Below are 21,333 nucleotides of genomic sequence, written 5' to 3'. Positions count from 1 at the left end.
GACTGTAGACCAGAAGGACTAGAAGCACAAGACCTTTCTCCCCTCTTTTTCCTTTTCTGTCATTAGAGATACTTCTGTGATATATTTTTGAATGTTTATTTATTTTTGAGAGAGAGAAACCAGAGGGGGGCAGAGAGAGGGAGACAGAGGATCTGAAGCAGGTTCTGAGCTGACAGCGGTGAGCCCGATGAGGGGATCTAACTCACGAACCGTGAGATCATTAACCTGAACCAAAGTCAGACACTCAACCTGCTGAATTGCCCAGGTGCCCCTCTGTGACATTTTTGAGAAGTATTCAAAACCAGGACAAGCTTTTCTTCGCAATCTTACCACCTTTATTTTGTGCGTCTCAGTGGAATCCACTGGTCTCTCAAAGGCCAGCTGATGTCCAGAGACCCATGGGAGTTGGAGGTAGATGGGCTGTGCACACAGAAGCTGTGCTGTGCTGGAACACCATTGGGAGGGCTCTGGAGAACCAACTTCTAGCATTTCTCCTTGACTCCTCCATCAGTGAAATCAAATTGGGAGCTTGAAAGTGACTGTGGTCGGGTTACTTACACCACAGAAATTGGCAAGGGCTACAGATGGGTGGTTTGTTTTTTGCTTTTTGTTTTTCTGAGAGCTAGCTGTAAGTATGTAGCAGCACACGCTATAAGGTTGATGCTTGGCTTGGGCGTCTTTCTTATTATGCTTTGTATGTTACTGCCGCACCCTCAACAGCTATTATGCGTTGGCCTCTGGGGATAAGGGAAGCAATCAACCTTTGCCCCAGGTCTCACAAATGGCTTGGTTATTAATCAAGTGGTCATTTAGCCTCGTTGCCTTTGTTCAATGCCATGCTTGGGAGTATGGAAATGTTAGCTGTAGACAGAACCGTAGATAAGGGAGCTACAGCCCAGAATGATTAATGACTTACAAGGTTACAATTCTAGTTAGAAGTGAAACTGGGACAAGAAATCCAGGTTTTCTAAGTCTCAGGTAGGTTTCACTGCTGTTTCTTCACTCTGTCTCCCATAATTTAGAAAGTCCTAAGTCATAAATGTTCCATTGTAATTAGCTTCAGAAAACATTGCAGGCTACGGAATAAAATACTAGGTCTAATAGCATCAATCTTTGCTTCTTTTTCTAATCTGAAAAATAAGGTACATTCAGAAAAATAGACAATGTAAAAGTATTGGTAAAAAAAAAAACAACAACCCAAAGCTCTAATTAAATTAATGCATATTAAGAGACAGGTACTTTAAACAATGTGCCATCTTCATCTGTGAACATTTTAAAGGCATGTCTAAATCTGGTTCTCGTGCCTTTAAACCCAAATGATATAATTTCCCTTGTTATTTTAATAGTTTCTTGCAAATCACTTGTTTAGCAAGAGACAGAAAGATAGAGGGCAGCACGGGACCAGAGTGCTAGCTGCCCTTCAGGAGAACATGACTGCTTAACTTGCAGGTCTGAAGAGGTAGCCAAGACCGAGAGGGAAGTGGCGGGCATGCCCGCATCCTCTCCCCAACCTCTCCAGAAAGAGATGCAGCGCCTCTTTCTCATTGTTTAAGAAGAAAAGGGGGAACTTGGAGACGCAGCCAATGAAGGATAAATGAGCGCTCTGCTAGTTCAAAGGCAACGTGCAGATTGGACAGAGGAAGCATGCAGAGCTCAGAAGGTATTATTTTTAGAGGGTACAAACAAGAGAACTTGCCTGGCCGAAGGGGTTTCTGCAGGCCCTTGCAGCTCCAGTAATTGGATAGGTTTGGCAGCCTGAAAGAGGGGCTTGTGGTTCCTGATGAATGCTTCCCTTGCACACGGGCGTGATTTAGCGTGCTGCTGAATAAACACACGGCGGGACGGGAAGGTGATAACCACCAGCCTCAGCAGAAAGAGAGAGCCTATAAATATGCCAGGGGGTCAATAGGAGTGATTTCATCCTGCCTTCACAGGACTGCTGATGAGGTCTGACAGGGCAGCTCTCCTTCATTACTGTATCACCATGGTGAAGGGAGTCTGAAGGGCAGAAAGAGCAGTAGCAGCGGCCCCAGCAGCAGGCTGTCACCTGAGCTGCAGCTCCCAGGAAGGGCAGGCGAGAAGACGGGGCGACAATAGGCTGGGGCTTCCCGCATCGGTGCTGTTTTTCTTCCCCCCTCTCCTTCTCTCTGTCTCCAGTCTCTGTTTCTATCGCACTCTGTTCCCACTTCTCTCTCCCTCCATTTCTAGCCCGTTGCCATCCGGCGATTTCTAGAAAGGATGCTTTCTCCTGCTGGCAGAGCATTCGGAACAAAGGAAAGAGAGCAGACCTAGATGCTGGAGCGGAGAGTAGGGAGCTTTTAACTGCTGGAGGGTTAGGATGGGAATACTCCTGTCAGGAGAGAAATGAGAAAATCCTGGGGGGGTGTGTATGCTGAACTGTCCGGAGGGAAGGAAGATCTTTCTAGGGAAATCTCCCATAAAACAAGTCAGGAACGGAAATGAAGCTATTTTCCTACGACTAGTTTTCTCCTGACTTCAGGAAATAAGTAATAAATGTCCCCAGGCACCTCCTAGTCACCCCATTGTTCATGGCCTTTTCTCTGACTCAGGGTGCTTCTCTCTCTGTTTGCTCCCAGACATCCATTTGCCCCTGGATATATCTCCTTTGCCAAGGCCAGAGAGCACAACTCGTGCACCCTCTTCTGCCCTGCTCCTTCAGGCTCCATCCTTTCCTGGCTCAGTCTGACAAACGGAATGGCAGCCGCGCCACCCCGATTGTTCAGCCATCTTAACCACGGGTCCTGATTGCTGCCTTACCAATCTGCCTGTGGACTGTCTAGGAAAACGGAAAGGATGAATGATCGTGAAATAAATTTAGTAGTCCTGCTTGGCACCTTCCTCTTTGTCTATACTCAGTGCACACTACAGCTATTTATTTGGTCTGTGCAATTTTCAGGAACGTGAGGGAATCAAGAAGGGGTTTTAAGGCAAGATGTCCTAGCTTCCCCTGCAAGGTCGGCTTCCTAGCTATATCTGACTCAATACCACAGATTAGGTTGAGATTAATAGAGGCAAGAATTGTGATACTGTTAAAGACGACTGTTCTTTCAAATTATTGTAGAGATAGAAACACACAAGTGTTACCCGGGTTGCTGACAATCAGGTGTAGTTCCAGAATTAGAAACTTCTTGGCTGGGGGTTTGTTCATCTTTCTTGGCCTGCTGACTGATACCAGTTTTTTAAGGTTTGTAGGTTTCATGCAGTGCTAATGAAAGTTTAGTCCTTTGTCTGTGTTTTGGTGTACTATGTTTTTGGTGTATGGTCGCAGAGTTTATATGCAGCAGGGCTAGGTAAGGCTCAAACTCCAGAAACGCTGTCTGAGGACACAGCATACGTGCGTGATTTCAAGAGTCTGGGCCTGCATTCTGTTCCAACCAATGTGGGGTCGTTTTGAAACCAGGATTTTGGAACTTGCATGGCGTGTGTGTGTGTGTTTTGTATCTGAACAAACTATTCAGGATAGCCATTGACAATGAAAACACTTGTCGTTGTTTGCCTTGGATTTTGCTTAGTTTAATCTTGTCTCGTTGTCCCTGTTACAGCCCTCCTGAGGGAAGTGCCGATGTCATTCCTCTCTACACCCTTCAGCAGGCCTAGCTGGGTGTGTGTGTGTGTGAACGACAGGGTAGAGTGATTGTCAGCCGAATAAGATCTAAAACATATTTTCGGTATTTCAACTTCAGTAAAAATCATATTTGGAAGTTGTGGAGTGGGGCACGAAGACTTGTAAAAGTGTGCTCAGCTCAGTACTAAATCTAATTTCAGATTTTTACCAATAGTTCCTTTTATTTATTATCATCTAGAAGGGAACATATATGAAATTGCAAAACAGGCAAACTCAAGCTGGGAAGTTAAAAGACTCTTTAAGAAAAATAAATCAGACTACTCATCCAACAAATAATGAAAAAAAAATCAGCAATTTCAAGTGTTTGACTGGTAAGTGCTGAAGGAGTGCCTGGAGTTTCTACTTCATAAGCGTAAGAAGAGCGGGGTGGCTGGGTGACTCAGTCGGTGAAGCGTCTGACTCTTGATTTCAGTTCAGGCCATGATCTTGCCGTTTGTGAGTTCAAGCCCCATATCTGACAGTGCAGAGCCTGCTTGGGATTCTCTTTCTCTCTCTGCCCCTTCCCTGCTTGCACACACACTCTCTCAAAATAACTAAATAGGCATTAAAAATTGTATATTTATAAGCACAAAAAGAGCAAAAGGAAAGATAATTGATAAAACTTCTTGGTCTTATAAGCTTTGGAGATGATACATATCCCACTTCTCAAGCATTTTTTTTTTTTAGAACAGGAGAAAACCCAGTGCACAGATAAGCAAACAAACATAAAAATCCACGCTGAACGGGGCAGTACTCCCAAGAAGCAGAATACGAAGGCCTGAGAGGAAGAAGGTAGACTGAAGAAACAGGCAACGGAATAAGGAAATGAGAATGTAGACTGTAGCCCTCGGTCCCGGCTTCATACTCAGTGTGGTTGGTAGAGCTCATTGCCTGCAGAGGCGTGGTCTTGTTGACCTTGGCTTAGTGCATGAAGTGTTAATATACTTTTTAAAAGTTCTTTGGCAGCATCCCTACCTTCATGCCTAGGTGGTATTTTTCTTTTTGCTTTCACTTCTGATCTAGTCCTTACCAATCCATATCTATGACTTCCTTAAGATATGTATAAAGTCCACTCACTGTGAATGGACCCCATACTTGTTATATAACCAAGAAAACTAGGTAAATGCTCGGAGCTTTGGTCTCCTTATCATTAGCAATGTGACACTGATATGCCTTGATGAAATATTCTTCTTGTTTCCTCTGCTTGGGTTCCATGCAGTTTCTTGCAAAAGTGGGTGTATAATTTTCATCAAGTATAGAACAATGTTAAACATTATCTCTTCAAAGATATTTTTTCTGTCACCTACTCTCTTTCCTGTCCTTTGAAAGCTCCAATTACACATATAGTAGGCCATTTGAAGGTATTCCACAGCTCACTGGTGCTCTGTCCATATTTTTGTCAGTTTTTTTTCTCTTTGTTTCACTTCGAGTCGTTTCTATTGCCATGTCTTCAAATTCACTGGTGTTTTTCCCTGTGTTTTCAAATCTGTGTTAATCCCATCACTTACATCCTTCATCTCTGTCATTGTCGTTTTAATCTTTAGAACTTTGATTTGGAGCTTTTAATTTCACCCATCCCTCCATTCATCTAACTTTTTGAATTTATGGAATCAAATTGTAACCAAAGCAAGAGAAAAGAAAAACCTGGCAGAGGGAAGTGTCAGTGGGTTTGGAGAGGAGGCGGCAGTGGGGGATTTAGATGAGGAAGGAAAATCCATGACAGTCCCATGCTGACTAATACGCCCAGTGGAGTGGTGGAGAAGCCAAGGAAGGCTCTCAGGAGCCCGTACGAAAGATGGAGGACACTGTGTCACCTCCCATTCCCTTCTCGTCCAATCATGTTTATCTACCAACAACAACATATGCTTCCCAAGATGCACTTGTCTTTTTGTTCACTGTTGGGTCTCCGGTACCTAAAGCTCTCCTGACACATTCAATATATGCTGAATGAATGATTCTAGTTTTGCAAATGTCATCTCCAAGGATGATGGTATTGTCTGGACGCTCCTTACTTTGGTGAAATTCCACTGCTTTGTGTGTGGTCTCTATTCCAGTAGGGAGGACTTCTATGTCCAAAGTTTAATCAATTCTCTGTGTTTGTCCATTCTGCTTATGCTGGTGTTTTGTAGCAAGCTCAGGGGTTTGAAAGACATGTGCCGTAGTAGAAGGTTACAGAAGTAAGAAGTCCGATTATATATTCACAGTGGGGCTTCCATATTGCACTTGAATAGTCATAGAATGTCAGGACGGAAAGAGGCCTTTGATAATGATTTTAATAACTAACATTTATTGAGAGTCTAATACACATTGGAAACTGTGCTTAGCACTTTAGAAGGATTATTCATTTAATCGTCATAACAACTGTTTCATTTAATCTTTGCATCAACCAAATATTATCTTTATTTCTAGTTTACAAATGAGAAACCTGATACTCAGAAGTGTTGTACAACTTAAAAGGTTTCCACAGCTAGGAACCCACCTGCTGGGTTCTAATTACAACTAAGGAGCCGGAGCTAGGGCTGAACATGAGTGTAAAGACCTGATGGTCCAGGGGGCAGTCCAGGGGATGAAGATCTAAGAAAACCCCTTCTCCTGTGATGCTCTTCCCACTTCCATGCTTTTGCACCTGCCCAGTTGCTTGCTGGACACGCAGATGATAGCAGATCTCAGGGCACAGTCACACAGTGAGGTCCCTTCCTTTGATGTTCTAAACCCATCACCCAGAGAAGTATTTCAGTAACAACTCTGAGTGAAAAGTAGACAATGTCTGATCAGTCAGACAACTCATGTCCCTTGGCATGAGAAAGTCAATGTCCTACGACATTCTGGGTTCTCAGACATGAGCCCAAACCATGGATTCCAGATACGTGTGCTCCTAGCGGAGACCAAAATCATGTGTCCAGAGAACAGAAGGTCAGAGCACTAAAATGGATGTATTAGAATTAAGCTGGCTTCCATCATAAAGCTTCATATAAATATTACACCCAGCTCTATAAGACACTCAATGTTTGGTTTCTGAACCTATTAATATATAATGAGGATACGATGTAATTAATATCGTTTGTTTTGATTTTCCGTTAAATCCGCTTTAGTAATAAGAATGCAAGGTAATTATTCAGAAAGGCTTTTCAACAAATGTCAGTTTTCATTGATTAAAAATCAAGTCAGTGCTTTATTTGAAATGATATTTACAAGCATGCTTTAAGCTGAAATGAATACTTATCAGGTTGTTGAAGTCGTCTGCAAAGAATTGTCTACTTTTTTTTTTTTCATTTGGCACTAAGGCTTACTCTCAAATAATAATAGAGGACAAACCAGAGGGTGTGGAGAAGAAATGTCATGCCTTTGCTTTAAGGGATTTAATATTCTTTACATGGTGTTGACACCAATTTCCTTGCTCTGTTGGTCGTAGCATCTCCCAAACTGAAGGTTTGTTGCTTGGGAGGCACTTGAATCTGCCCATCACTCAGCAATCTAACGTTTCTGTTTTCCTGGGCTCCTGCTGGTCGGGCCAAGCCAACTCAGGCATTTCTTTTCACTCCAAAGTGGGTTTTTTTCTCCTACATATTTCTCTTTCATTATTTCACATAAAACAATGGGAACATAGTCTGTCATCTGTTACTCGGAGTTGCACTGAAGGTTATGTGAATTCACAGCCATTTGTTTTTTTAGTGACTGAAGAACGTGCACAGCAACAACCTCAACAATTTAGGCTGCAGTGTATTCATATTTACAAATAGACATGTACATATAAATCAAGTCACCAAAATGATGCACTGCATGGGTTTTAAAATAATGTTCTTTGTGTGACTAACTCTATTCGAAGCATTCCAACAAAATGACAAAAATCCATTACTATATGCTCTCTTCGTTTACTCACTCATTATCATTTGTTCCAAACACTCTTATAGGTACTTGAGATGTGGCAACGAGGAAGCCGCCCTAAGTCCTCACCTTGGGGACCTCACACTTGAGCTAGGGAGATTGACAGCAAAGGAGGAGTGTGTGAAGTATGGAGTGTGCCAGATGGTGGTAGACACCATCCCAGAAGATCAAGCAAAGAAGTAGATGGGGGTACTGGGCAGAGAAGGAGTTTCCGTTTGCAATTCGGTCATGAGAAAAGCCACGTTGCAAAGGTGATAGTTGAGCAAAGCCTTGAAGAATGAGAGGAAGTGAGCCATGTGGAATCTGGGGGAAGAGCATTATAGCATCTGAAAGCAGAAAGTGCAAAGGCCCTACGATGGTAAGTGACTGTGGAAGCAGGAAAAGGAAGCCAGTGTCACTGCCATAGGGTGCAAGGGGAGGATAATAGTAGGAGAGACAGCAGATGTACTTGGGGATGTATATAATGAAAATACCTAGCTCCTGATAGCTCACGTCTATCAAAAGAGAAAAGTGTTATAATAACTTGAGGCTAGGAGGCTGTTGATCTGATGGGCAACTCATCTTCCTTACAGGTTTTTTCTTTGCTATCACTAGGAACTGAGTGGTACTAATTTTGCATCTCTGGGTTCTGGGATCTGGTCAAAGTTTATCCCCACCAATGTCAACTAGGCCCACAAAGGTTGCCTTTTTTTGTTGAAGAAATAGGTTAATAGGGAGAAAAAACATCACAGCTGGGAAGAATGACCATTTTGTTATCATTAAGAGCAGTGTTGGATACAGGTATATGAGTTAGAGATGACTCTTTCAGAATTTATTCTGAGTTTGCTTCTAAATTAAGATATTTTCATAATCGTCTCTGTATGAAAAAATGAACTAAATTTTTAAATGCTATGTCCTTGATTCCTGACACTCTGAATGTTCTATCTCTTCTTTGGCTTTTATTGGGGTCTACTTAAATGGCAGGAGAAAGCCAAGTGACATGTTCAGTTGAATGGTTAGATTAAAGTGGTGGGCTGGGAGAGAATTTGTTTGGTACTCACTTTTGTGAGGCACTTACTAGAGCTCTGCACATCCCTTTCTTTGGTCGTCAGGACTCCGTGGTGGATAGAGAAACCGCTTAATGCTCTAAGAAGTACCCCCTGTGCTTCTGAGTCCATCACTCATCTATGGGAGTGGGATGTCATTCAGTGATAAGCTATAGCGTGTGAAGGTGTCAGAGTCAGGATCTACCTGTATTAATGGTGGCTAACGGGAAACAAAATATTCAAAATATTTCCTCATGTCATCAGAGAGAACACAGTCTCCAAGTTCCCTCAGGGATTGGTGCCATCATATATCTCCAGTGTCAGAGAGTATTGTTTTCTCACGTTACACCGTGTGGTCTGCCAGAAATACAAGTCTTGGAAATATCTAAGAACCCAACCAGTAAATGATCAAAAAGTTTGCGATCAGGGTATATGAAAACCAGGGAAACGTGAAGGCCCTTAGTAATTCTATGGCATCAGAATATTAAATTTCTGTAATAACAAATTATGGTATAATGAGGTCACATTAGTGGAATAAGAGGCCCAGATGCCTCAATGATTTAATCTCTCTCTCCACATAAGCTTGCATCGAATTTTAATGAGTATTTTGATTGATAACATATTTAGTTCAAAATAGGTCTTTGAAGACAGCTGTAAGAGTATTAACATTTAAAAGATGCTATGATACAAATTCATTTCATTAAGTAGCTGATAAGAAAAAAAAATTACTGTATAAACCTGCCAATGTCAGACCTACTGCTATGACCCAACAATTCCTATTGAGTAAAGGGACAGTGAAATATCTTGATTGGATTATTCTTTGAACACTATAGGAGCTCATTTGCCTTATTTAAGAAAAAGCCAAGTTTTAAGACCAACAGGGCTCATACACAAGAGACCCACAGGGCTGTGGCGAAATGAGGAATGTTTCTTAAAGGGCCTATGTGCTGACTCGCCTGCCCCAGGGCCCAGCACAGAAGCAACCCTTTGAAAAGTGCCCAGACTTTATGGGAAAGATACGCATTTCCTAATTTTAAAGCATTGGTCTAAGGGGTGGGGATACTCTTCCTGAAGGGAGCCTGGTGGGCGCCTTCTTCCTGCTCTCCCCTGCCTTGCTAACCCTGGTAGGCACCATCTTCTTTTTTTTTCTTTTATTTCCCTTTTTGCTTTTTCTTACTTTTCTCCCTATTTTCTTTGTTTCTTTTCTTTTTGTTCCGTGTGCGTGTGCGTGTGTGCGTGCGTGTGCACATGCGCCATCTTTCCACTCACCCTCTGCTTCACTCCATGGAGTGGGTGACATCTTCATGTTCTGTCCCTCTCAGTGCTCCTGAATGCCATTATCTCCTGAAGGGAATCCTTTACACACATTTGGGACCCCAGTTTGTATGTCTGGTGATACAGTTTTTGAGGCTGCCACCTAAGGAATGCCCCTTGATCCCCTGGCTCTGGAGGCCAAGAGGGTTTGTGTTCCTGGGTCCCATGGGACTGTAACAACTGGACAGACAGTTGTTAGGGACTATGCAGAGGCTTTCTGGAAGTGGGAGCTGATAATGCCATCTTTGCACTCTTCTCTGCCTCGGTCCAGTCCACCAGTATCTTATAGAGAGGAGCTTATGCTTTTCTCTGGTACCCTGCTTTTGGGGGCTGCTGTTTGGGGACATCTCTGTATCACCTGCCTCTGGTGGCCAGATAGACTTATGTTCATAGGTCCCTCAAGGCTGTAACCAATGGAAAAATAGTTCTTAAGCAGCAAGCTCTTCCTCCCTGCTTTGCCCCTGCCTGGGAGCAAGAGACAATAGACGCAGGAGCTCAATCTTTCTGGAAAAAAGCCTATTAGCTTATTATCATAGCTGCAGCCTGAGGGGCAGGCTTCCAATTAAACACACATCTAAGGGCTGACTGTAAACTCCTGAGACCCTAGAGAGCAGACACTATCTTAATAGATATATACAGAACATTCCATCCCAAAACAACAGAATACACATTCTTCTCAAGTGTACATGGCACATTCTCCAGGGTAGAATATAAATTAGGCCACAGAACAAGTCTTAAGAAATTTAAGATAACTGAAATTACACCAAGCGTCTTTTCACACCACAGTGGTATGAAACTCGAAATCAATTGCAGAAAGAAAACTGGAAAATTCACAAATACGTAGAGACTGAATAACATGCTACTGAAAAACCAACTGGTCAGTGAAGAAATTAAAAGTGAAAGCAAAATACCTTGAGACAAAATGGAAATGTAACATACCAAAATTTATGGGATACAGAAAAAGCAGTTCTCTAAGGGAAGTTCATGGCGATAAACGGTTACCTTGAGAAACAAGAAAAATTTCAAATGACCTAACTTTATACGTCAAGATAAAAAACAAAACAACAACAACAAAAAAAGTTAAAGTTAACAGAAGGACAGAAGGAAGGAAATAGCAAAAATTTAGCAGAAGTAAATAAAATAGAGACTAAAAAGACAATAAAAAAGATCAACAAAACCGAGATCTGGTTCTTTGAAAAGATAAACAAAATTGATAAACCTTTAGCTAGACTCATCAAGAAAAAAAGAGAGAAAACTCAAATAAGTAAAATCAGAAATGAAAGAGGAGACACTGCAATTGATAGCACAGAAATACAAAGGATCATAAGAGACTACTAGAATAATTACACACCAACAAATTGGACAACCTAGAAGAAACAGTTGAATTCCTAGAAACATACAACCTTCCAAGACTGAATCATGAAGAAATAGAAAATCTGCACAGACTGGTTATAAGAAAGGAGATTGAATCAGTAATTAAAACACTCCCTACAAACAGAAGTCCAGGGCTAGTCAGCTTTACTAGTGAATTCTACTAAACATTCAAAGAATTAATACCCATCCTCAAACACTTTCAAAAAATAGAGAGATGGGAGATGGGAACATTTTGAAAGTCATTTTATGAAACCAGAATTACCACAAGGATACCACAAGGAAAGGATATTCTACAAGGATACCACAAGAAAAGAAATTTACAGGCCAATATCTCTGATGAACATAGATGCAAAAATCCTCAAGAAAATAGTAACAAGCCAAATTCAACAATACATTCAAAAGATCATACACCAAGATCAAATGAAATTTATTCCAGGGATGCAAAGGTGATTCAACATCTGAAAATCAGTGTGATACATTACATTAACAAAATGAAGAATAATTATCATATGATCATCTCAATGGATGCAGAAAAAGCATGTGACAAAATTCAACATTTACTTATGATAAAAAAATCTCAACGAAGTGGGTATAGAGGGAATATGCTGCAACAAAATGGAGGCCAGAAATGACAAGTCCAACTTGAGTACGTTGAGAGCTAACGTACTCAATGATGAAAAGCTGAGATCAATGCCTCTAAGACATGGATGCCCACTTTTACCACTCACATTCAAAATAGTACTGGAAATCCTAACCAGAACAAATAGGCAAGAAGAAAAAATAAAAGGTATCTAAGTGAAAAGAAAGAAGTAAAATTGTCACTATTTGCAGATGACATGATAGTATATATTGAAAACTCTGAAGACTCCAAAAAACTCTTAGAACTAATAAACGAATTCAGTAAAGTTGCAGGATACAAAACCAATATACAGAAATTGGTTGTGTTTCTATACACTAACAATAGACTATCAGAAAGAGAAATTAGGAAAATAAATCGCATTTACAATTGCTTTGAAAATAATAAAATGCCGAGGAAAAAATTTAACCAAGGAAGTGAAAGACCTGTACTGGGTAAACTATAAGGCATTGATGAAAGAAATTGAAGACATGAATAAATGAAAAGATAGTCCATGCTCATGGATTGGAAGAATTCATATTTTTAAAATGTCCATGTTTCCCAAAGCAATCTAGAGGTTCAATGCAAACCCTACCAAACTTCCAATGGCATTTTTCACAGAAATAGAAGAAACAATCTTAAAATTTGTATGGGACCACAAAAGACCTTGAATAGCCAAGGCAATCTTGAGGAAGAAGAACAAAGCTTGAGGTATCATGCTCCCTGATTTCAAATTATGTCAGAAAGCTATGGTAATAAAAAACAATATGGTTTTAACATAAAAACAGACACATGGATCAATGGAATAGAACAGAGAGTCAAGAAATAAAACCATGCATATGTGGTTGGTTGGTTTATGACAAAAGATGCAAGAATCTACAAAGTGGAAGAGACAGTCTGTTTAATAAATGATGTTGGAGCAGCTGGACAGCCACCCACAAAAGAATAAAAGTAGACCAGTATCTTACACTGCACACCAAAATTACCTCAAAATGGATTAAAGACTTGAAGTAATATCTGAAAACATAAAACTCCTAGAAGAAAACCTAGGCAGTAAGCTCGTTGAAATAGGCCTTGGGGATGATTTTTTGGACTTGATAACAAAAGTGAAGACAGTAAAAGCAATAATAAACAAATGAAACTAAAAAGCTTCTAGACAACTTCAGTTTTTAGGAAACCATCAACAAAATGAAAAGGCAAACTACTGACTAAAAGAAAATATTTGCAAACCATTTATCTGATAAAGGGTTAATATCCACTATACATAAAGAACTCATGAAACTTGATAGCAAAAAAAAAATTCTAACCAAAAAAATGCCAGAGGATCTGAACGGACATTTTTCTAAAACAAAACAAAACAACTATACAGATAGTCAAGAGGAATATGAAAAGATGCTCAGCATCACTGATCATAAGGGAAATGCAAATCAAAACCTAGTAAGATAAATCTTCACACCTGTTAGTTGACTATTATAAAAATGATAAGAAATAGTAAGTGTTAGCACAGATGTGGAGAAAAGAGAACGCTTGTGCATTATTAGTGAGAATGTAAATTGGTGTAGCCATTGTGGAAAACAGTATGGAGGCTCCTTAAAAAATTAAAAATAGAACTACCACATGATCTAGCAATTCTGTCTGGGTATTCAAAGAAAACAAAGCCATAACTTGAAAATATGTACTCACCTTCATGTTCATTGCAGCATTATTTACAATAATCAAGGTATAGAAAACTTAGTTATCTGTCAGTGGATGAATGGATAAAGAAAATGTGGCATATATACACAATGGAATATTATTTGGCCATGAAAAATAAGGAAATCGTGGTATTTGCAACAACATGGATGGAACTGGAAGACACTATGCTAAGTGAAATAAGTCAGAGAGAGAAAGAGAGACAGAGATAGAGAAAGAGAAAGAGAGAGAAAGACAATTATCATCACATTTATATGTAGAATCTAAAACAAAAATGACAAAAATAAGCTCATAGATACAAAGAACAGATTGGTGGTTGCCCGAGGCAGAGGATGGGGCATGGACAAAATTGGTGAAGCCAGTCAAAATGTACAAACTTGCTGTTATAATATAAATTATTGGGATATAATGTACAGCATGGCTGTTATTAACTATAGTTAATAACACTGTATTGCATATCTGAAAGTTGCTAAGGGAGTAAATCTTAGAAGTCTCATCATAGGAAAAAATTCTATAACTATGTGTAGTGATGGATGTCAACTAGACTTACTGGGGTGATCATTTCACAATATACATAAACCATTATGTTGTACCTGAAAACAATGTAATGTGGTATGTCAGTTATACCTCAATAGAAAAAAAAAAAAAGCCAAGTGACACCAATAAAATGAGTAAATGGATTACATTTTAAAAAGAAGGATTTCAAATAAAAGGTACCTAAATATAGACAATGGTTTGGACGCCTCAGCTCTCGGTACAACTGCAATAGCTTTGAGTGCTTAGGTAGTCTCTTAGGTAGTGGGCTGAAACCTTAGACCGGTGCCAACCACCTGTAATATCTTGTAAGCCACAAATGCAAGCTGTATATATACTTTAAAAATTTCTAGTGGCCAAATCAAAGCAGTAAAAAAAATGTGAAATTAATCCATGTTATGTAACCTCAACTTATCCAAAATATTATCATTTCAACATGTAATCAACATAAACACTATTAATGGTCTATATTTTTTGGTGCTAAATTTTCAAGCCACTCCTAGTCTTTCTTCTGCCCCAAAGAATGTAGGGCAAGTTGAATTCCTCATCCATAGGACAATCCCTCCCACATTTTGCAAAAAGTCTTATTTCCTTCCTAAGTCATCTCTTTGATATTCTAAATACTCAAGTTCTAATAACTATTCTTCTCTTGAGTCTTCTGACTTTCTTGATCACGGTCCCCTAGACTTCCTCTAGTTTTGACAAATGGCCTCATAAAGTTTGATTCTCAAAACCGGTCTTATGACGGGAGTGTCTGCCTTCCTTATTCTGAATTTCTGCCTCTATTAAGTGAAACAGGATATTTGACAAAACTGACACTTTACTGGATGGGATGGTAGACTCAGTTAAAGGGCTCGGGATGAAATTGTCAGTTTCTTCTGCCTGAAAATGCTTTGAAGCCATTGTTTTTACTGTGAGGTAATGAAGCTTTAGCTTCAAGGCCTTCTCTCGCTTGGTCCCCTTCTAGGCGCTGGGAGGGCCTTAACCATACAAGCCCAATGCGGAGCTTGATTCCATGAATCTTGTGATCGTGACCCGAGCTGAAATCAAGAGTTGGATGCTTAACTGACCGAGTCACCCAGTTGCCCCTGTGAGAAGTTCTTTTAACCATCTGTGCACAATTGTAGTAAATGTACAAATATGGTAAGAACAATGTTATCCTTACTGACACAGTTAAAGCTTTCTCTTGGCAGATATATACGTGGTAATACAGTATATAAAATTATTACAATATATATCTATATTTTTCTTTTTTGATGGACTTACACAAAATAGAATTTGTGAGACTTCTTGTGCTTTTAGGATGCAAACTTGTAACAATACTATAGTAAGTAGGTCTTTTATAAGAAAACGACTTGGCAGATATTTCCCCAAATTTGACAATACTACTAAAAATTTATGTGACATTAAGTGTAATGAGTTATGAAATCAAAGGAACCCTCATATACTCCAAGTAATGAAAAACAAATTTTGGTCAGCCAAATCAATAAAAGATGGAAATATCTTTCGATTCTCTGTAGAAAATATTGCAAAATTAGTGTCATATAAATAAGTGATTTAAAGGGTATGTAGCCAAAAAATGTCAGGTAGTAAGTTAATAGAAATATATGTTATTTTTCTGGTTGTTGTGATGTTTTCGGTACTTACCAGTTCTTTAAAGTTCAGTAAGATTTCTTTTTTCATTCTCGTTAAATGATTGCTTAACGAATAATCATTATTATTTAATGAATGGTGAATAGTTAATTTTGTGTTGTCACTTTGCATTCTATAAGAGTCCCTCCTTCTGTCATTTTTACAGGTCTCAGGCCCCACAAAATCTGGATCCACCCTTGCTCTCAGCAATCCTGTTAATAAAAATTATTCATCATTCAAAACCAAGATCAAATGTCACTTCCTTTACAAATTATTTCCTGAATCCCTAATCAGGTAAGAGCTCCTTTAGAATTGTACCGTGATTTGTTTTAACACCTTAACATCATTACTAAAATATGCCTCTTTTTCTTTCTTTCTGAGTGTTCTGCATTATTTGTTTTATTGCCTATCTTGATTGTCAGAGAAATGTGAGTCTTAAGCAGAAAAGGTGGGCATGGAGGGCATGGGGACCTGGAGCGGATGTACCACATTCGGTTTCCAGGGACATGCCCAGGGGCATAGTTTCAGGTAGGAGATGGTCTAGAGGCTGCTGGTATCTAAGAGGTCTAGAAGGTACCCCAAGGCGTAGGTGAAACGCAGGGACACCGAATCTCTTCAGCCTATCGTTAGCAGCAAGGCAAGCAGATGGTCATTATCAAGGCAATTCTTAACACCATTCACGAAGGCTCCAGTAGAAGAATTCAAGTTTAGAGGCAAGAATCTATCTCCTAAAAGACAAAAGTACGCAAGGCCAAACATCAGCCTTGGAGAAATTGCATAACAGGCAGTAATCCTAGGGCCTTAGTTACTGTACCTGGAAGGACCCTAATTCTTAACAGAAGAGCAAAGAGTTCCAGCAGCAGCACCACGTGGGCCAACTTGATTGCCTTCTGGATGCATTGAGTTCTGTCTACACTAGAATGGGTAAGAGCAGAGCCCAGAGAGGCATTGAGTCAGCTAGTGGAGTTTGAGTGGGCAGAGCCCTGAGGAGAGCAGTATGCTTGAGGAATATGCCAGATAATTGTTCGCGATGTTCTTTGAAGGCAGAAACTATGGGTTCACTTGAATATTCCCAGAAAAGTGTTGGCCACAGGGTAGATACTGGTGTTTATAAAATTAAAAAAAGTTTTGTAGCCACGTCTTATCCCGTGGATACTCCAGAGTTTGGCATTGCCTTTCTTGAAATGTGGCTCCCAGAAATCGACAACTGGCATGTAACAGTGAAAATATTTACTTTTCTAGATCTTACTGCAATACTTTATAAGTGCTATGGAAGGTTATATCATTTATTTTATGGCAGATATGGGTTTTATTTGCTTAATGACCATTAGCACCTAATATGCTTGTAGTCAAGTAAGGTTTCTTTGTTTTCAGTGGGGTCTAATTTCAAGCTTATTTCCCCGATCTTAAACATGTAATTGGGTTCTTCAATAAAAATATTGAATTTTATATTTATAAATGTTAAATTTCATGTTAAAACCTTTTGTTTGAGCATTACAGAATATTGAAACACTTGTGAATGTCTTTTATTTATTATATTATATATCCCTTCCAGTTTTCTGCCATGCAAAAAAAAATTTTTACAATTTTTTTATTTTTAACAATGTATTACTTGAGTAAACCTAGATAGATTTTCTATATATGCACACCATCGTGTGTGTGTGTCTGTGCGTGTGTGTGTGTCTGTGCATGTGTGTGTGTGTGTGTGTGTGTTTGCATATCTGTATCCTATACATTTTTTAGACAAAGAACTTTGATCACTGTTAAATCAAGAACTTAGTTAACCAAGACGGTAAATAAAATTTTGAGAAAAAGAGCCAAGGAGAATCTCTCTAAGTTTGTTAGATCATTTGGGTGATGTTGTTGTGTGGATAGATATTTAAAGAATTTTTGGAATGTGAAGACCCTTGATTAATGTTAGTTTCCCCTACAACTATTATAGATTTTGTTTTGATTTTTAATTTTCAACATCCTTTATTTGGAAATAATTTGAAGCCCATGGAAAAGTTATAACAATAGAAATAGTACATAGAATGTCAATATACTCTTTAGTCATATTTACCTATTTTATTGTTTTACCTCATTTGCTTTCATTTGCTTTATCATTTATCATCAGTCTCCCTTTCTCTCTGATGCTGTTATCAACTTTAATAAAATTAACAATATCATCATTAGTTTATCTAAACTACTGTCTATAGTCCAATTTTGTTAAGAGTCTCAATGATGCCCTTTAATGATTTTTTTTCCCCTGTCATTAAAGAATCCAGTCTAGGATCAGGTATTACATTTAGTTGTTATATTTCTTTAATTTACTTTAATCTGAAATTTTTCCCATTGGTTTTATTTATTTTTTTATGACATTTTTGAAGAATTAGTATTTTTTCCTTAAAAATTTTTTTTAATGTTTATTTTTGAGACAGAGAGAGAGACAGAGACAGAGCATAAGCAGGGAGGGAGACACAGGATTGAAGCAGGCTCCAAGATCCAAGCTGTCAGCACAGAGCCCTATATAGGGCTCAAACTCACAAACCATGAGATCACAGTTTGAGCCAAAGTCAGACGCTTAACCGACTGAACCACCAAGGCACCGCATTTATTCCTTTTTTAAAATACAGCTTTCCTTGTTTTGGGAGTGACTGAGGTTTTCTCATGTTAAAATCAGGTTATACATTCCAGGCTGGACCAGAAGAGAGGTTTCAGCCTTCTGAGTGCATCATTTCTAGAGGAAGATTATGTCTATCTGCCCCACATTGGCATATTAATTTTGATTACTGGGTGAAAGTGTTATCCATTTTGTTACTGAATAGCTATTATTTTTTCTTTTGCAACTACTAGAAATCTATTAGGAGTTACTCTAAAGTTATGCAAATACTGTGGTCCTCATCACAAATTTTCTCTGTATTTAGCATCTGTAGATAATTCTTGCCTAAAACAATCTATATGCCAGTGGCGCTAAATGGTCCTTTTCTAACTCTGCCTTTCCCACCATATTTCCTGGTTGCTCTTGAAATTATACTGCGTACCAAAAGCGAGAGCTTTCTCTTCCTATTTATTTATTTATTAATTATCAATAATATGATGAATTCCTATTTTTGCAATATCTATAATTATTTACCATCCTTAATTATTTTGATATTTAAATTTATTCCTGATTTGGCCAGTGGGAGCTCCTTCATATCCTTGTGACAAATGCATACTGATTTGTTGTTGCTGCTAGTTGTTTTAACATTTACTCACTTGGGGGAATAATAGGATATCCAGCGTTCATTTTGTTCCCTCCATGCCGCAGTCTGGGTCCACCATTGCTCTGAAAAGAACTGTTTCCATGTGGTACAGAATGGTATTAGAGACCAAAATGTTACTGATTTTTGATAGAAATCAATATCACCTTTCTAAATGAATTATTCCTGGAATCTACCTTTTTTCCTTTCGAAAACAAGAATATCTCTCTTATTGAGGTCTTCTATAAGTTCTTTATAATCACTGTCATTCTCTTAGGGCTTGTGTTAAAAGGATCCTTTATTACTCTAAGACGTATTTCACTTAGATCCAGTGACTCGAACTCATTTTCCATTGTTGGATACTCTTTATTGGTTCTCTTTCTGAAATTCAATATCTTCATTACAATGTAGTTTTCTGTCTTTCCTGTTTTAAGTGCATTATGTTTAATAATGAGAGTAGAAACAAAGTATGATATGATTTGATTATTTTTGGCATCCTATAAAAATTGAATATAACATACATATAATAAAGAACCCAGATGTTAAGTGTACAGTTCAATGAAATTTTACAAATTAAATACTCTGGTGTAACAACCTTTGTTAATAAGGTATAAAAACTTACAAGCAGCCCAGAAGCTGCCCTAGTGCACTCTATCACTCATTATCTTCCTCAAAATAACCATTTCTTTCAACAGTGTTTTGTAGTTTTCATTGTATAAACCCTGGGCTTCTTTTGTTAAATTTGTTCCTAAGTATATTTTCAATATAATTATAAATGAAATTGTTTTCTTAAATATAATTTTAATGATTCAGTGCCAATGTATAGAAATATAATAGATTTTTTGTATCTTGATCTTGTATCATGAAACCTTGCTGAACTCATTTATTACTTCTGCTGTTTTTTTCCTATAGATTCCTTAGGTTATATATATGTATATATGTGTATATATATACATATATATATATATGTATATATATATATATATATATGCATATTCATGTGTCTGCTGAGATGATCCATCATTTTAGTCTGTTATTCTATTAATATAGTGTAATACATTGCTTGATTTTCATATGTTCAACCAACTTTGCATTCCTGGGATAAATCCCACTTAGTCATGGTGTATAATCCTATTTATGGGTTGCTGGATTTTGATTCTGTAGAGGATTTTTATATTTATATTCATAAAAGATGTTCTGTAGTTCTCTTTTCCTATGATGTCTTTGATTTGAGTGTCAAGGGCATACTGGCCTCACAATATGAGTTAAGAATTATTCGTTCATTTTCTATATTTTAGATTTGTTAAAGAATGGTATTAATGTGTGTGTGTGTGTGTGTGTGTGTGTGTGTGTGTGTGTGTGTGTGTTTGGTAGAATCCACAGGCAAAGACTTATTGCTGTGGGCTTTTCTTTGTGGATTTTTTTTTTTCATTACTGATTTAATGTCTTTACTTGTTATATAGGTCTATGCAGATTTTCTATCCTGTTTTCACTTTCAGAAGTTTGCATTTTTCTAAGGTTATTTACATTTCATCTAGATTATCTAATTTGTTGGCATGCAATTGTTTATAATAGTCCCTTATAGTCCTTTTTATTTCTGTGATTGGTAGTAATGTCCCCTCTTTCACTCCTGATTTAATTATTTTTATCTTCTGTTTTTCTCTTGATCAACATATTTAACGTTTTGTCAATTTTGTTAATCATTTTAATGCATCGACTTTTGGGGGCACCTGGGTGGCTCAGTCAGTTAAGCGTCTGACTCTTGTTGGTGGCTCAGGTTATGATCTCACTGATCCTGGGTTTGAGCCCTGCGTTGGGCTCTGTGCTGATGGAGTAAAGCCTGCTTGTGATTCTGTCTCCTTCTCTCTCTGTCCCTCTCTGGCTCTAAATAAATGCATACATACATACATACATAAACTTAAAAAAAATCAACTTTTGGTTTTCCTAATTATCTCAGTTGTTTTCATATTATTTATTATGTTTCATATTATTCTTTATTATATTTCATATTATTTATTATTTTCATAATATTATTTATTTATTATTATTATTTATTTCTTTATTCTTTGTTTTGCTTGATTTTAGTTTAATTTGCACTTCCTTTTCTAGTTTCTCTAGATGAAAATTAGGTTATTGATTTGAGATAATATTTTTTTATTTTAAAAAATGTTTTATTTATTTATTTTTGACAGAGAGAGAGAGAGAGAGAGAGAGAGAGAGAGAGAACACAAGTGGGGGAGGGACAGAGGGACTCACGGGGTGGAGCTCGAACCCATGAGATCATGGCCTGAACTGAAGTCAGATGCTTAACTGACTGAGCCACCCAGATGCCCTGAGATAATATTTTTTAAAAAATGTAAGCAATCACAGCTATAAATTTTCCTTTAACCACTACTTCACCCACATCCCATAAGT

At 38.2% G+C, this 21,333-nt stretch overlaps 1 long non-coding RNA gene across 1 annotated transcript in view; it reads left to right on the top strand.

Moving 5' to 3' along the window:
* The first annotated feature begins 1,383 nt into the window (after positions 1-1,383).
* Positions 1,384-21,333, top strand: part of LOC147572090 (uncharacterized) — a 34,615-nt gene continuing 14,665 nt past the window's right edge. Inside the window, exons 1-5 of the long non-coding RNA XR_015246774.1 lie at positions 1,384-1,660; positions 4,313-4,498; positions 7,537-7,868; positions 15,033-15,208; positions 15,864-15,991. This is a non-coding gene — a long non-coding RNA (uncharacterized LOC147572090). The remainder of the gene's footprint in view (positions 1,661-4,312; positions 4,499-7,536; positions 7,869-15,032; positions 15,209-15,863; positions 15,992-21,333) is intronic.

This window comes from Puma concolor, chromosome F2 (genome assembly GCF_028749965.1).
Source record: "Puma concolor isolate L17-30 chromosome F2, mPumCon1.1.hap2, whole genome shotgun sequence".
NCBI classification, from domain to species: Eukaryota; Metazoa; Chordata; class Mammalia; order Carnivora; family Felidae; genus Puma; species Puma concolor.
This window is presented reverse-complemented; position numbering and strand designations above follow the sequence as displayed.